We start from the raw sequence: 17,407 nt of genomic DNA on the forward strand, positions 1-17,407 counted from the left end.
CAAGCAAACAAGCAAGCTGAACAAGCCACGAGAAGCAAGCCAGTAAGCAGTTTCCTTCTTGGTGTCTTCAGCCTTGAGTCCCAGCTCCGACCTCCCTGATGGATTGTGATCAGGATATGTTCACAGAAACAAACCCTTTCCTTCCCAAGTTGCTTTTGGTCATGGTGTTTATCACAGCAAGAGAAACTTAACTAAGAGGTCTACCAGGTGGAGATTCTTTGATAACACAGGCATTTGAAGAGCTGGAGGTTCTGTACCTGTGAGGCTGAGTCACTGATTGGGAAGAGGTTGGAATGTTGCAGATCCAGAGCCAAATTATCTGGTGCTATCTCTAACCCCTTGATAGCCATTCATTGCCCTCCTCTTGTGACTATCCCGTGAGACCTTTGAGGATGTCTTAAGAGATCCCTATTCTCCCGTAACCTAAAAGCTAAGTATGTCATCAGACAGCATCTGAGGTCTTTGTGGAACTTACCTACCTGATGTTCCCACCATTGTGTTTGAAAAGTTGATTTATGACTTTCTTTGTTCTGTCACTGTAAGAACATTCGTGCAACCATACAACGTTGGCGTCACTTATATTTGGCTCCAGAATAAATGTTCATTCCCCTTGAGGTAATAACTGTTTTAGTCAGTAGGATATCCAGAGCAGGAGCCACTCAGCTGGGAATGTAAAGGATTTCCACACTGGGCCACAGTGTCCCACAGAACACAGTGGAGAAAGCACCAGGATTCCTCTGTGTGATGTCAGAACAGCCTCTGTTCTGAAACAGGAGCATGACCCTGTCTCCGTACTGGGCTACCAGCAGAAAGCAGGAGCTTAATCGGTGGGTTAGTGGCTTGGCCTGCGGAGGGAGTGCCTGGGGGACGCCCAGATTCCTTTCTGCCTGCCTGTCCCCCTGCGTCAGCAGCACGGAAATGCAGGCTTCCTGGAAGATTGCAGCTCCTGCAGCTGGCCAGGCGAGCTGAGCTGCCCGCGGAGAACACAAACAGGAAATCCAGGACCTCTGCTGGTGGCCGGGTCTTTCTCCTGTCTCTAGCGCTCCACCCAGGCATGCTCATTAACTTAGAACTCAGCTGCTTGGGGAGAAAAAAAGAGAAGCCTCCGACTTCATCAACATCTGCAAGAACGAATTTAATAAAGCCAGTAGTAACACCATTCCGAGGCAGCTCTTCATTTCCCATTATCGTCCTTCGAGTTTTATCTAGCAGCCTTTGAAAGACAGAGTTATTGTTACAGAAGCAGAAGGAAAAAACCAACCGGCTGATTACTGCTGAAGAAAGAAAGGGAAGGGCTCCCAGTGTGCGGCTCCTTTCCTGGCCTCTGCGTCAATGGCAGTGCACACACAACTGTGTTCCTAGCCATGTAGTCACGCTAGATGGCTGACTTATTATGTGTGTTTTAGTGTGTGTGTGTGTTCTCGTGAGTGTGCCCACACACAAACCCATCTGGCAGATGTAGAAAACTGACCCCCTGCTGGGCGTGGTGGCACATGCCTTTAATCCCAGCACTCAGGAGGCAGAGGCAAACGCAAACGGATTTCTGAGTTCGAGGCCAACCTGCTCTACAAAGTGAGTTCCAGTACAGCCAGGGCCATACAGAGAAACCCTGTCTCGGAAAAAAAAAAAGAAAGAAAAGAAAGAAAGAAAGAAAGAAAGAAAGAAAGAAAGAAAGAAAGAAAGAAAGAAAGAAAGAAAGAAAAAAGAAAACTGACCCCCAAAGGTTGTCCTCTGAACTCTCTCTACACACACCCTGGTACACATATGCCTCCATAACACAGCATAAATTAATCAATCAATAAATCAACAAATAAATGGAAAGAATTAAGCCTTTTTTCCCCCTCCTGCCACCCGAGTCCTCTGTGAGAATGAAGATGTTAGATAATCATATTGAAGCTGTGCTGGGTTGTTTGACAGGCCCACCTGCCAAGATGATTGCAAATTGTCTTCCTGGAAGGAGGCAGCTGTGAGGATACAGAGGGACTTCGGAGGAGATCGGGCCACCGCCCAACTGTCCAGAGGCAGTCCTACTACACCAGCCTCACACCAGCCTCTGCTTAGCACAGGTCACTGCTGCCCCTTTCTAAGAGCACATATGTAGTGATTTCATGATTGTCTTCAGCAAAACCAGTGACCAGTCTTATCTGCATGACCCACCTGTGTATGTGTGAGTTGGCTTTTCTAGGTTGTCAACTTGACTATCTGAAATTAACTGTCAATTTAACTAATCTGGAACTAATTAAAACCCAAAGGGCTAGTCACAACTATGAGGGAATTTTTCTTTTCTTTTCTTTTTTTGAATTAATTTTTATTTTATATTTACTGATGCTTTGGCTGCATGCATGTCTGTATGAGGTTGTCAGAACCCCTGGAACTGAAGTTACAACAGGTGTGAACTCCATATGGATGCTGGGGATTGAACCTGGGGCCTCTGGAAGAACAGCCAGTGCTCTTAACTGCTGAGCCATCTTTCTAGCCCTGGGATTGTTTGTTTTGTTTTGTTTTGCTTTGTTTTGTTTGACGTGGGAAGACCCATTTTTAATACAGATCTTTTGAGGTAGGAACATCTACCTTTAATCTGGGCCACAACTTCTGGTAGTAGCCTATAAAAAGGACATAGAAGAAGGAAGCTTGCTCTCTTTGCCTGTTTGCTCTCTCTGGCAAGTCCATTTCTTCAATGGCTTTAGACCTTCTTTGGGATTCCAGTATATATGGAAGACCAGCTGAGGTCTAGAGAGATGACTCGGAGGTTAAGAGCACCGACTGCTCTTCCAGAGATCCTGAGTTCAATTCCCAGCAATCACATGGTGGCTCACAACCATGTGTAAGATGGGCATGGGATCCGATGCCCTCTTCTGTTGTGTCTGAAGAGAGCAATAGTGGTGTACTCATATGCATAAATAAATAAATAAATCTTAAAAAATAAAAATGAAGATTGCGGAGAAGAAGGAGAAGGAGGAGGAGGAGGAGAAGGAGGAGGAGGAGGAGGAGAAGGAGAAGGAGAAGGAGAAGGAGAAGAAGAAGAAGAAGAAGAAGAAGAAGAAGAAGAAGAAGAAGAAGAAGAAGAAGACCAGCTGAAATATCCAACCTCATAGACTGAATAATTACTACATTGTTGGACCTTCTGTTGGTAAACAGCCATTATTGGACTAATTGGACCACAGCCTGTAAACCACTCTAAATGCCATAGATAGATAGATAGATAGATAGATAGATAGATAGATAGATAGATAGATATAGATGGATAGATAGATAGATATAGATATTACATTCTATCAATTCTGTTCCTCTAGAGACCCCTGAGTAATACAGTGTATCTTAGACTCAGCCAATCAGAGGTCTCCCCTGGGATAACCCCACCCTCATCCATGGACTGCTGGCATTGTCAAAGGGCAACAATTTTGCAATTTGGGTAGAAAGCCAGAGCTGTGGTTTTATGCTGCATGCACAGCTTTCTGTGTATGTGCAAGACACTGGCTTCAATTCCTGGTCTTGCCAGGAAAAAAAAAATTTAAACAGGTTGCTTTTTTCCACCAGGATGTTTCGAATCCTGTGGACTAGAAAACTCAAGCTCAAACAATCATAGACAGCTTTGGTGCCTGCAGCTAAAGTAAGAGAGGCTACAGACAGGTTTGATCCAGGGAATGAGCAGTGTTAACCACAGATTCAAGCCCTTGCCAATTCTACCTCATCCTATGCCTAGATCCCACCATGGTGACCAGACGGCTAGTGATGTTGGCTCAGAACACACTGCTCCCAAATCTGGCCCTTGGGAAAACTGATGCAGGACAGAGCTGTCATAGTTTGAAGGTTAAGATTCAACCTCAGAGATGCTTGTGGGCATGGCTCTGGTCGTGCTTCCAGAGAGGTTCGACTGAGGAGGGGTTGACTTCCCCCAGTTTATTACAGTTAGGCTCCAACCTTTTGCCCTCCTATCATATCCCTCCATGACTAATACCCTTCCTAAAACCAAAGCATGAAAATACACAATGTACTGGTCTCTCTGGGTCCTCCTTTCCTTGTGAAGTTTCTCCATATCCTGTAAAACTTACACTCAATGGGACTGAAGAGATTGCTCGATGACTAAGAACATTGGCTGCTCATGCAGATGGACCTAGATTTATCAGCCAGCGTTCTTGATCCTGCCCCCTGTACGTCCAGTTCCAGGGGATCAGATGCCCTCTTCTGACCTCCAAGGGCACACACTGTGTGCATTGCATGTGGTATATGGACATACATGCAGGCAAAACACCCATAACCATGAAATAAAAATAAATGGAAAAACATTAAACTCTTACAGGAAGAAATCAGGCATGCTACCTGCTTGTTACGCTGTCTTCTGTCACAGGGTTTCAGCTGTGTGTTCAGCAAAGGTCAGTGGGCATGGTTTCGACTTTCACTAAGCACCCACAGTGAGCCAAGCTTCCCCCACGAGGGTGGGGATGGTAGATGCAGCAAGTCATGTTTTCTTTTCCTCCCCATCCAGCAAGGTCCATCAGATCCACTGGAGGAGCCTGCCCTCCGTGCGGCCTGTGCTGATTGGCTGAGACCCAGTTATTTCCGGAAACTGGAGATGGTGGTTTCTGTTGATTGTCCCCTGAAGTCACTACACCCTCTAGAGGTGAGTGGTGTCTCAGCTGCTCTGTCTTAGCTGTTCCCCAGGACTATGATCCCTTCAGCTGGCTTGTGGAGCTGCCTCATCTACTGGGAACACTTCGAGTGGAGTTCTATGTGAGAATCCTCAGAAAGGGACCCCTGAGCCTGTGTGGAGACAGATGGACCGTTGAGGAAGAGGCTAGGAGATCACCGACTTCACCCACCCACTACCTTGTCCCTGCTTTCTGTACCCCCTGCCTTCCTTCCAACCTGGGTTCGGTCCCCTTTGGTCCCCTGGGGTCAGCATATGGTACAGTGACATACTTTGTAGGTGCTCTTGGGGCTTGAGAGTGGACCACACATAGAATATAAGGAGGACTGGAGTTTGGACCTCACCATTGGAAGAATGAGATGAGGAGGAGTCGGGAGGCCCGTAGTGTGTCCCTGCATAGGCTGGGTATCCAACACAGCTAGGAGCCTGAGCTTGGGGTTAGGGTGAGAGCTGAGATCATTCAAGACCGTTAGGTTGGTGGACAGCAGGTAGAGGCAGGAGATGAGGTGTAGCCGGAAAGAGGTGCAGGCTCTTAGTGAAGTCTGGAAGCTTGGAGGCAGAAGTACACGCTTTGGTAAAACCACCTACGTTCCCCCACCTCTGGTCTGCTCTCCTTAGGACACCAAGGCCTCTTTGTGCTTAGAGGCAAGGCATAGGGTTGTGGGAGTGGTTTTGAACCATAGTTACGAAGGGCTGGAGACTCAGAAGGGAAGGGACAGCGACACACCGACACACCAAGTGCAGAGGCAGCAGACAGAGCCCCGTACCAGCACCGAGGTCAGGACTGGGAGAGCAGGTCGGACGCTTGAAGACCCGGGCTGTGTTTTCCAACTCAGCACAGATCTCCTGTTTCCCCTCTCACCAGGCGCATCTCAAATGCGGGTAAATGTGAGGGCGAGCAGCTGCTGAGGGTCAGTGTCCCGTAGCTCCCTCCCGCCTAGAGTTAGAACCACCTACCCTGGTCCCGCCCACCCTGGGGACTCCCGGCTGTGCGCTCTGACATTGGGCGGGGCCTGTTGGGGAGGGGCCTGTCCGGGGACCGGCCAGGTGTGCGGCTGGAGTTGCAGAGACCAGGTGAGGTGCTCGGTGGTCCAGTGAGCCCCCCTTTGGGGACCTGCTCGGGTGGGAAGGCGCGGCTCCTATCTCTGGTCCTGGCCTCTTCCCGCCCCAACTTCTCCTGGGTGTCCCTCCACTCCCCACCTTGTCCCCGCTTTCTGTGCCCCCTGCTTTTCTTCCGACCCAGGTTTGGGCCCCCGGGGTAAGCACATGGCAGTAGCCCCTCGGCTCCCGCACCAAACCTGAGCGCATCATGGTGGCATCTTTCCCGCCTAACAGGTGGCAATACTGAGGCCAGGGCGGATGCTGAACTCGCACTTGGGGCCCGAGACTGGGGTCTGTCTGGTCACCTTGTCACACTGGGTGCAACTCCCAAGATTTATAGGCCGCGGGCCTGGGAAGTCCCCACTTAGGTAAGGCAGACTGCTGCTGGCTTCTTTCACTTTCCCAAACCTGGCAAAGGCCTCTCGAGAATTCGAGAATTCTTGAGAGGGAGGTGCAGTCAGTGTAGCTAGCTGCCGAGGCCCTGCTGGGGGAACTGCGGAGGCCACTGGGGGGAGGGGTGGCATTCCTTAGTTCATTTGGCTGGTGTGGGGAAAGGGCCTGGCGGTCCCAGGTTCTGCTCTGGGACTAGTAGATTCTAGTGCGCGCTCTCAGCCAGTCAGGGCGAACTTGGGTCGAAGTGAGAAAGTACGCCTCGGAAAGTAAGCAATCTTCATTGGCCTCTGTTGTTTCAAGATATGTTTATGAGTTCCTTGTAAAATGGCCCGCCAAACCCTTCCCCAAGTCAGAACCGGAATGGAGGAGGGGGCAGGTAACTGGAAGTCTGAGTCCAGCTGTTCCCAGAGGTCAGGTCAGCCTCTTGTCTGTTCTCAGCTCTCGGGAGCCCAGAATAAGCTCTCGGTGGTCGAAGCCAGGGGGTGTGGGGACTTTTGTGGAGGACGCTGCAGTAGAGCTGGAAGATGGGGTGGGAGGTGGCAGGTGGGTGTGGCCCTAGGTTGCTGGGTGGTCCAGAAGAGGTCAAAATGGGTGAGCCCCGGGTATGTACTTGGATCCGCTAACAGTAAAGTGCAACTTTGGAGAACTGTGTAAGTTTGGGGATTTCCTGTCAATGACAGGCATAGAGGTGGCCTCAGTTAAAGAGAACAGCAGGATGTAGCTAAGTTAGTAGAACCTCTGCCTAGCATACACAAAGCCCTTGGTTTGTTTTCCTGCGACACATAAACCAGGTGTGTGGTGGCCTGAGGCTGTAATCCCAGGACTTTTATCAGATTGAGGACAGAAAGCCATCTATGGCCACATAGTCGTTTGAAGCCAGCCTCAGTGTATGAGACCTTGTCTCTAATAATAACCAAAATATATAATAGGGTAGCCAAGAGCTGTCACCTAGAGGTGCCTGGCCGTATACTCTCATCACACCAGTAAACCATCCCAATACCTGAATCCCCATCATCTCACTGATGGGGAATGTTGAAGCGCTGGTCACATGACACAGATAAAGCGTCAGGGGAATTTTGGGAGAGCGTGGGGTTTTTGCCCCCTTTTCTTTCTTGGAGACAGGTCTTGTTATTTAGCCCAGGCTGGCTTTAAACTCAAGGTAATCCTCCTGCCTCAACCTTCCAAAAGCTGATGATACAAAAACGAACCACTACGCCTAGTGTGATTAAGCGGATTTTGAGCCAGCCACTTTCCTCATGGGGAGTAGTAGCCTCTACATTTGCCAAGTGTTCTGGTGTCCTTTCCAGCAGAGGTCAAGTCCTGGCATGCTGATTGGTTGCCTCAGTCCTCACTCACACCAACCTCCTGAGATGGTAGTGGCACTGCCCACTTCTGCGGATGAGGAAGCAGAGGCAGGGGAGCCATGATCTTCCAGCTGGTGAATAGAAAGCCAGGCTCAGCATCTGCCTTGGTGGGAGTAGGCTGTTGTAGGTTGGAGATGTTTGGAAGCCCTCTAACAACTGCCTGCCCTTCCAGGTATCTGCAGCAAGAGGCAGACAAACACGCATCCCTACACTCTTGCCCTCAATAGCCCTAGAAAGTTCCGGAAGACCTCACCTCTGGCAAACTCGAGGTCCATGGCTTCCACTTAAAAGGAACTTTCTGGGCACAGGGAAATAGGGTCAGAGTTTAGTTAAAAGTGGAAAGAAGGTGCTCAAGAAGGGGAAAGTCACACAAGGGGAGGCTTCCCAGTGAAAACGATCCTTACGGAAGGGCTGGAGAGACGGCACAGCCCTGAACAGCACCCATTGCTCTTGCACAGAACCTGGGGTCCAGCACCCATGTAGTGGCTCACAACCACCTGTAACTCCAGGGAATCCGGCACCCTCTTCTGACCTTGATGGGCATGTGCAGGCAAAACACCTCTATTTGTAAAATAAGATAAACAAATCTAAAAAATAAGTTATAAGGACTTTTTTTTTGGGGGGGGGGTTTCGAGACAGTGTTTCTCTGTGTAGCCCTGGCTGTCCTGGAACTCACTCTGTAGACCAGGCTGGCCTCGAACTCAGAAATCCGCCTGCCTCTGCCTCCCGAGTGCTGGGATTAAAGGCATGCGCCACCACGCCCGGCTATAAGGACTTTCTTAAGAAAGATTTTATTTTAAATGTGTGTGTGTGTTTGTGTGTGTGTGTGTATGGGGATGTATGCACAGGAGTGCAGGGTCCTGTGGAGACCATAACTAGGTTCCAAGCATTTGTGAGCTAAGGTGGGTGCTGGGAACTGAGGGTGAACTCTCTGCCATCTCTCCAGCCCCTAAAAGACTGCTGTTGATGTTTTGAGACAGGGTCTCTCTATGTATCCCTGACTGTGGGTGCTGGGAACTGAGCGTGAACTCTCTGCCATCTCTCCAGCCCCTAAAAGACTGCTGTTGATGTTTTGAGACAGGGTCTCTCTATGTATCCCTGACTGTCCTGGAACTTGCGGTATAGGTCAGGTTGGCCTTGAACTCACAGAGATTGTCTTGTCTCTTGCTTTCTTAGTGCTGGGATTAAAGTTATACACACCACCATAACTGTCCTCTAAAGGATCATTTTTACATAAATGTTAAGCATTTGGGGTTAAAAGAATAAGAGGGGTTTAAGGAAAGAATTAAGATATAGCCAAGCACGGGTATGGGCGTCTCAAGGGAGAGTTAATAAATATCCTAGCATTACCCATACATACCATTTTAATGTGACTTTCACATTACATCTCAGAAAGTTACTAAGAATCTTCCCTTTTATTTTTCTCCTCTCTCTCTCTTTGCTAGGCAAAATTATGGGGTGGTTCTGGAGATAGGAGATATTCTAATAAAGTTAAATTAAGAGCCACTAAGGCCACACAAGGGTCTTGGGGTATGTTTTTCTGTAAATGGGTTTCAGGTGAAAAACTCTAGAAAGTCGAAGGTTTCCAGGTAGGAATAGAGACCTTAAGCAGTTGTTGTCTGGGATAGAATTCTGTTTCTCATCTGGGAAGAGGCCTCAGGGGTGAGGACACCTTTCTCTTTTCATGACTTCATAATTTTCCCTTCCTTTCTATCCTATGTAACAGACATTAGCACGGTGATATAAATAAGTTTTCTGTCTCTTATGCTGAAACTCAACTTCCCCTGCTATTTGGTAGAGTTTGATGCTTGAGGAAGAAGTCCCACTGATTTCCAGCGGCTTCTTGGGTGGCTGACGTGGGTAGCGACAGGCTTGGATCTGGACCACTCTCTGGGACTTCTGGCTGCCCGTTCTATCCAGGTTTCCGGCTTCCTGGAAGCAAGGCTGGGTGGGTGGCTCTCTCTAAATCAGTTCTTTGGATCCCTATCTTCTCATCTCTGTCATAGGCATCGGAAAACCATTTGATGCTTGGAGGATAAGGTGCCTTCAGCGGAGGCGGTACAGTGTTAACAGCTGGGGATAGGGGCCCCACACCCTGTCACCAGCTGTGTGACTTTGAGTCAATTGCTAGCCACTCTGTGCCTTGTTTTCCTGGATTGTGAAGTTTCATGCTTGTGATGCTTTGCATATGCTGGGTCCAGGGAGTGGCAATATTTTAGAAGGTGTGGTCCTGTTGGAGTAGGTGTGCCACTGTGGGTGTGGACTTTAAGACCCTTGTCCTAGCTGCCTGGAAGTCAGTATTCTCCTAGCAGCCTTCAGATGAAGATGTAGAACTCTCAGCTCCTCCTGCACCATGCCTGTCTGGATGCTGCCATGCTCCTGCCTTGATGATAATGAACTGAACCTCTGAACCTTTAAACCGGTCACAATTAACTGTTATCCTCATAAGAGTTGCCTTGGTCATGGTGTCTGTTCACAGCAGTAAAACTCTAAGACAATACTCTACAGCAATGGAGAGGTCAAAATGAGTAGAGTTTTGTGAGTGCCTCAAACCAGTCACACAGCTTTGATCATGTTAGCAGTCACTCTGTCTGTGGCCTTTGGGAACAAGCCTAGGTGTTGAGTGAATTTGTATGTTGCAGATCCTTCCCTGCTGAAGGCAAGCCAGCTCTACCTCGGGAGCAAGAAATGACCTTTCAGCTGGAAGGGGCAGGAGCCAGGGACTCTCAGAAGGAACTGGTTAGGCCGGTCTGGATTCTGGAGACTTCTAAGAGTCACCTTGCCTTTCCTCCACTGGATCGATCTGTGCCTGGGCTGGGGTTTGCTGGGCTTGTGATCTGCAGTAAACTGAAGCCCTGGGGTCTCAGGACAAGCTCTGAGTTAGTGTCTTGGTCTCTCTGAGGTCTTTGCAGATGGCAGGTTGCAGGTTGGGCAGATGGGTGTGTGTATGTGTGTGTGTGTGTGTGTGTACGTGTGTTTGTGTGTATGTGTATGTGTGTGTGTACATGTGTTTGTGTGTATGTGTGTGTGTACGTGTGTTTGTGTGACAGTAGGTTTTATTTCTCTATCTTTAAAAGATTTATTTTATGTTTTTTCCTTTCTCTGTCTCTCTCTGTCTGTCTCTGTCTCCCCTCTTCTCCCTTTCTCTCTCTCTCTTTGTACGACAGTAAGTTGTTTTATTTATTTCTCCATCTTTAAAAAGGTTCATTGTAGGTTTTTCCTCTTTTTGTCTGCCTGTCTATGATAGTAGGTTATATTTATTTCTCCATCTTTTAAAAAAAGTTTTATGTTTTTTCCATGTGTGTGTGTGTGTGTGTGACAGTAGGTTTTATTTGTTTGTCTATCTTTAAAATATTCACTTTATGTTTTTTCCTTTCTCTGTCTTTCTCTTGTCTCTGTCTGTCTCTGTCTCTCACCCTCCCCCCACCCCTTTCTTTCTCTCTCTCTGATAGTAGGTTGTTTTGTTTATTTCTCCATCTTTAAAAAGGTTCATTTTATGTTTTTTCCTCTTTTTGTCTGTCTGTCTCTCTCTCTCTCTCTCTGTGTATGATAGTAGGTTATATTTATTTCTCCATCTTTAAAAAATGTTTTATGTTTTTCCCATGTGTGTGTGTGTGTGTGTGTGTACTCAGTTGATCAGAACCCTCAGAGACCAGAATAGGATACCAGATCCTTAGAACTAGAGTTCCAGGCAGTTGTAAGCCACCTGACGTGGGTGCGGGGAACCGAGTTCAGGTGCTTGAAAGGGCTGGAGCTCCCAGACACCGAGTCATCTCTGCGGTCCCCCTATTTATCCATTTTGGAAAAATAAATAAATCTTTTATTTTTTATTTTTATTTTTTTTATTTTTACTTTTTTTTTTTTTTTTTTTTTTTATTTTTCTGTTTTGCTGTCATATGACTGAGGAGAGAAAAAATGATTTATATTTCGGAAAGTCCACATTTCAATCAGGACAGTCAAAAGAATGATTTGAATTTACAGGCCTGTAATTGGAACAAATTGGAAACAAAAGAAGAGCTCATTCNCTCTGCCTCCCAAGTGCTGGGATTAAAGGCGTGCGCCACCACGCCCGGCTATTTTTTATTTTTATATTACATGTATGCATGTGTACCTGTGTGTCTGTATATGTGGGTTTGTGCACATGAGTGCAGGTGTCCAGGGAGGCTGGAGGAGTCTTGGATCCCCTGCAGTTGGAGTCACAGATGGCTGTGAACTACTCTGGGAACTGAACTTCAATCCTCTCTCAGAGCAGTGTTCCTAACTACTGAGCCGTTTCTCCAGCCCCTATTTAATCATTAAAGTTTTTTTTATGTGTATGAGTGTTTTGCCTACATATATGTCTGTGTGCCATGTGTGTGTAGTGCCCTAGAGGCCAGAAGATCCCCTGGAACTAGAGTTATGGATGGTTCTTAATTCCTGTTAAACGTGGGAAGGTCAGAGGAGAATTGTTGGGTCCTTGAGGATCTCATTTGAGCTCCCAAGGAGCAGATTTGAATCCAGGCTGGACGTCAGCCAGTGATGATGGTTGAAGCTGGTTATGGATCCCTTGCCTGGTGTGGGACTGTGTGTTCTAGGTAACAAGGACAGTTTGTGCAAAGGCTCAGAGGTGACAGTGCGTGCCTGAGGCCCACACAGTTAAAGGAAAAGGGAATGGGTGGAAGTGTTCCGTCTTGTCTTCTGGAGGGAACATTTGGGTGGGGAATGGGGCCTCAGGAAGCCATCGATGTGAAGAAAGTTGAAACAGGAAGCATTGGGTAGGCATTGTGACTGGTGCTAGGGTCCCGGTGTGGGGTGTGTGTTCTGATGTTTTTTTTACTCTTAATTCAATATACCTAAGATCACCTGGGAAGAGGGAACTTCAACTGAGGAATTGCCCAGGTCAGACTGGCTTGTGCGGCCATGTCTGTGAAGGACTCCCTTGATTGATGTTTCACATAGGAGGGTCCGGCCCACTTTGGCCAGCACATTCCGAGGCACGAGGTGTTAGCATTTTGTCTAAGCTCCACCCCACAGTTACCTGGCAACAGCCGGGTATGCCTGACTCACTATAAAAAAAGGGCTGCTTGACCCCTCCACTCTCTTGCTCTTGCTCCCATTCTGTCCTCTCGCCCCTTCCCTCCTCTCTCCCCTTTCTCTCTCTGCCTTTCTCTGCCTCTACTACCCTCTCTTTTTTTTTTAAAAAAAAATGTATTTATCTTAGGTATGTGAGTACACTGTAGCTGTCTTCAGACACACCAGAAGAGGGCATCAGATCCCGTTAAAGTTGGCTGTGAGCCACCATCTGGTTGCTGGGAATTGAACTCAGGACCTCTGGAAGAGCAGTCAGTGTTCTTAACTGCTGAGCCATCTCTGCAGTCCCGTCTACCACCCTCTCAACTCTCCTCCCCATGCCCGGAATAAACTCTATTCTATACTATACCTGTGTGGCTGGACCAGCATGGGCCCACAGAGGCACCCCCTCCCCCCATACCTGACCGCACCTCCACCATCTTTTTATAAACACATCAGGTGGGCCTGGGCTATATAAAAAAACTAACAGCGGGAGCCAGTGAGCAAGCTTGTATCAGCGTTTCTCCTTGGTTCCTGCTTCAGTTCCTGCTTTCGCGGTCCTTCCCTGCTTTCCCTCAAAGATGAACTCTGATCTGGAAGTGTAAGATGAAACAATCCCTTTCCTCAAAGTTGCTTCTGGCCAGAGTGTTTTATTGCAGCAACGGAAGAACAAACTGAAACAGGGATGTCTGGGCTTGAGCCTGATCATTGAGGGCGGGGTTTGGGGTTCAGCGTCCTCTGGGGAGAGTAGAAGGCCAGAGCCCCAGCCCAGCACTGAACATGGGTGGTGGGACCTGGGACAGAGGTACCAGCTATCCCCCCAGATGGTGATAGGAGGGGCCCCAGACTGTTAGAGTGAGCCCGGACAAAGAGGGACCTTGAACTGGCTCCTGCCAATCAGCCACATGGACTTCACCCATCTCCCACCCCACTCTACCCCCAGTCTTACCTGAATCTGGATTCTGGTGACTCCTTAAATCTCCCCCTGGATAAGGAAGTAGTCTCTGTGTGCCAGCCCCAGGGACTGTGTGGTGTTGGTGGTAATGAGCCATCAATGAGCAGACTTGTGGCCACAAGTGAGGCTGAGACAAAAAATGGTCCCTTGGCTGTGGCGTGTCTGAGGCACATGCCTCTTTCTTTCTGGACCTTGGAGGGCTAGGCGTGGTGGCATGGGGCCCCTCTCCTGAATTCAGAGAGAGCCTGGAGGTGTGCACATCCCCGGGAGCTCTTTATCCACGTGTCCCACCTCCCCCACTACGGGCTGTGCTGCTTAAGGTAAACCCTGCATTAATTTGCCCGAAGTAAGTAGGTACTCATTTGTAGCTACTACATTAAGATAATTGCTATAAGGGTCTGTTTGTGTAATATGCAAACACATTTTGACAGCAACAAACCATTTTGCTGTGAATTATAAATAGACCCCTTGGGTGGTTTGGAATCTGTTTTGCATAGCACGCCTGCTGCTGGATCTGCCTGTTCTGGTCTTGGGCGCTGATGAAGACTGAAGCTCTTCTCAGCCTCATAGATGCCAATGACTCCCCCAGGAGTGAGGCCCCTCACAGGGGAGACTCTGGAGCTCAAGTGGAGGCAGTGAACACAGGCAGTGCCAGGCAGGCTGGGGACAGGACTGAGACTCAGAGCGCTGAGGCAGGACAAAGGGTCTGTTTACAGTGTGACTTGTCACTCTGGCACTTATGAGGGGTCTTGACTGTGCCGGCCCTGCATGGGGTGTGCTCTTGAACCCCTGTGAAATGAGTTGTGAATTTCTGGTCATCCCTAGTGGGGGCTGGGATGTCTGTGCAGTGTTAAAGATTGACCCTTCCCTGGGCATGGGAGAATTCTCCTGAGGGAGGAAGGTGGATAGAGGCCAGACAGTGCCTGCAGGCAGGGTGGAGACAGGATTTTTAAAATTGTACATTGGCGGGAGCAGACTGGGGAGATAGAACAGTGAGGAAGGGTGTGGGCAGTGAGTGAAGTTTGAATTTAGGTCTCCGGGTTCGGTCTCCGGCATCTGGCTAATAGCTGGGTGTGGCCATGCATCTGCAACCCCAGCCCTGGGGAGAAGGGTGGAGACCGGAGGATCTCTGGGGCTTGCTATCTGCCAACCTAGTTTTGGGGTCAATGAGAGACCCCGTCTCTAGGGAATAAGGCAGAGGCAGACAGGACAGCTAATGTCTTCCTCTGGCCTCCATGTTTGCATGTCTGTATAACCACATGAAACGTGTGTGTGTGAGAATGTGTGTGTGTGTGTTATTATATATCACCATCATCATCATCATTTTCTCTACATATTGAGCTCTTCCCCTGGTCCAGAACACCAGGAATCAGGTGATGCTGAGAGCAGTGTAGGATGCTGGGAGAGCCTTGCTTTAATTCCCTCTCAATGGCTGCAGGCACCTGGTGCTCCCCAGCAAACTGCTTCCTGGCAGTGGTGCAGGGCTGACTATGCAAACGTCAGAACAAAAAAAAAATCTGGTCTATGCCAGGGGACAAAGACTTTGAGCTTGTAAAGGGAAAGGGACACGAATGTTGGTTGGCTAAAGCAGAGGACAGAGGAAACCGAAGCCTTGCTACTTCAATGGCCATGACTGTGGCCTCTGCATAGATACAGGGCCTGTGGCTGTGGATGGTTGTGAGGCCTGGCCGCTCAGCCATTACAGGTTCCTGGCCAGCTGCCTCAGGGTGTGTGTGTCCTGGGCTGTGGGCTCTGAGGGCCAATTTCCTTCACGGGCTTTTGTAATAGATTTTCCCTTTAAGGTGTGGGCACACGGTCCCAGCCTGGGTGTCATCCTACACCAGCTAGGTCTCCAGTGAGCTGCTTTCCAGCAAGGATGATTTTGGATTTGAGGAGTGCTGAAGAAACAGTGGGCTGGTGGAGCCTGGCACTGGTGTCCTGCACCCTGCCAGGGAGGTAAACCTGATCCTGAGTATGCATCTGGGGCCTGGCCCAGTGGCTCTGAGCCTCGGCATCTAGAGTTAGGTGATGTGGAAAAACACCGGTGCAGGCCCGGGGAGGCTGAGGGAGAGGCTGCCACAGGGATGCATCAGAGGTCTGAGCCATCCGCACTGTTGTAAGAAGGAATATCAGGGACAGGACCAGGAGGTAGGTGGTCGGGAATTACAGGTGCTGTAGTCAGGCTCCGTGTGTCTCTATGTCTGTTGCCGGTATGAGATACGTAGAAGGGATGCCTGCGACACACAAGACCCCTCTCTTCTTGTCTCCTCTGGGCATCATACCCTTGGCCTCCCCTGGAACCTTTGCCTCCTCTTATCCTCCCCAACTCCGGATAACCTTCTTTCAGGATTCCCTGCCAACGTTGCCCTGGCAGCCCCAGGAACTTGGCAGTAAGTTTAGCAACGGCCCTGCCTGCCTGTCTGGCCACCCAGATGGGGCAAAGCTCCAGGCCAGGGCCACACAGCAGCATGGTGACAGAGTCCCTCCCAGGGCACAGATGGCAAGGGCTTCAGGGAAGAGAGAACAACATGGACAGGGGGAGGGTAGGGGTTTTCACAAGGAAACTAGAAATGTCACTGTTAACATGAAAGAAGCTGCAGCAACTAGGGGCAACTAGGTCCTAATGTCCTACTCTCCAGTTAGAGGTGGCCGGCTTAATAGCACCCCTGCAGGGGGCTTCAGCAGGCAGAACTCACTCACCTGGTGGAGAACTTGCAAAGTCGAGAGTCATGAGCTTCCTGTCCTGGGCACCGATCTGTGAGTGATCTTGGGTTAGTGTCTACACTTACACAGCACAGAGCATTGATAAACACAGAGATCGGTTGTCCCCAGGGCACCGTGGTTAAGATGGGTGCTTTCCCTCTGTGATCACTTCCAGCTCCTTTGCTAATATGTCTTAGATATTTCTGTAGCCTGAAGACAGCGGGGGGTAGGTTTTTGTTTTGAGACAGAGTCTTGCTGTGCAACCCAGGTTGGCCTCACACCTACTACTTAGCATGATATCACCAAGTGTAGTGTCCCCTAGCCACAGTGCAAACAAGGTCTAACCTCCCTGCTCATCAGAGCACAGAGCTGCTGAGGTGCCTGTAGTGATGTCTCCTGGCTATGGTTTTGGCTTCCCATTTGTATTTGTTGTTGTTGTTGTTTTGTTATTGTTTTGTTTTGTTTTTCGAGACAGGGTTTCTCTGTATAGCCCTGGCTGTCCTGGAATTCACTTTGTAGACAAGGCTGGCCTCGAACTCAGAAATCTGCCTCTGCCTCCCGAGTGCTGAGATTAAAGGTGTGCACTACCACGCCCGGCTCCCATTTGTATTTGAAGACATGGACTTTGTCAGCTCTACTGTGTTTTAGTCAATGAAATGACATCTCTCTCTCTCTCTCTCTCTCTCTCTCTCTCTCTCTCTCTCTCTCTCTGTGTGTGTGTGTGTGTGTGTATGTGTGTGTGTGATTAGCTGGGACCCAGACATGCTGGGGGTTCACATGACACCTGTTCACTTTGGCTGCTGGCCGGAAGCCCTTTCACTGCAGAACTGAGCCTGGACTGTAGGTCTCAAGCCCATCTGTGGGCGTCTCCTTGTTGAGCACCTCGGGGGAGGGAGTGGCAGAGTCGGCTGCCCTTGTCCCTTGTGCTCTTGACAAGCTTCATTTCTGCATGTTGGAGGGACATCCAACCCCCCTCCTGCACAGCATCCAGCAGCATCAAGTGGTCCTTTCTGTTGTTTTAGTTCTTAGGCCTGGGTGCCTGCTCTCCACAGTGTATCTGGATCCCAGCCCTTGGTACGGTTAGTGTTATAGCTCTTGGGCCTGAGCGTCTGGATCCCAGACCTCCAAAGTCTAGTGTTCTAGATCTCAGCCTGGCTGGCTGACTCTGAGCCTTTGCCGGCTCCCTGGAACTCC

The 17,407-nt window shown here is 49.2% G+C and overlaps 1 protein-coding gene and 1 long non-coding RNA gene across 2 annotated transcripts in view; one reads left to right on the forward strand and one right to left on the reverse strand.

Annotated features, from left to right (window-relative positions):
* Window positions 1–613: 613 nt before the first annotated feature.
* LOC110310246 lies at window positions 614–5,880 on the reverse strand. The gene is made up of 3 exons (XR_002379828.1): window positions 5,606–5,880; window positions 4,321–4,761; window positions 614–1,121 (listed from the first exon to the last, which is right to left on the reverse strand). It is a non-coding gene; the product is annotated as an uncharacterized LOC110310246 (long non-coding RNA).
* Arhgap8 (Rho GTPase activating protein 8) overlaps window positions 5,673–17,407 on the forward strand; it is a 48,025-nt gene continuing 36,290 nt past the window's right edge. The window contains exon 1 of the mRNA XM_021183014.1: window positions 5,673–5,722. The gene's annotated coding sequence lies outside the window, so the exon portion shown is untranslated. The remainder of the gene's footprint in view (window positions 5,723–17,407) is intronic.

Source organism: Mus caroli, chromosome 15 (assembly GCF_900094665.2).
Source record: "Mus caroli chromosome 15, CAROLI_EIJ_v1.1, whole genome shotgun sequence".
NCBI classification, from domain to species: Eukaryota; Metazoa; Chordata; class Mammalia; order Rodentia; family Muridae; genus Mus; species Mus caroli.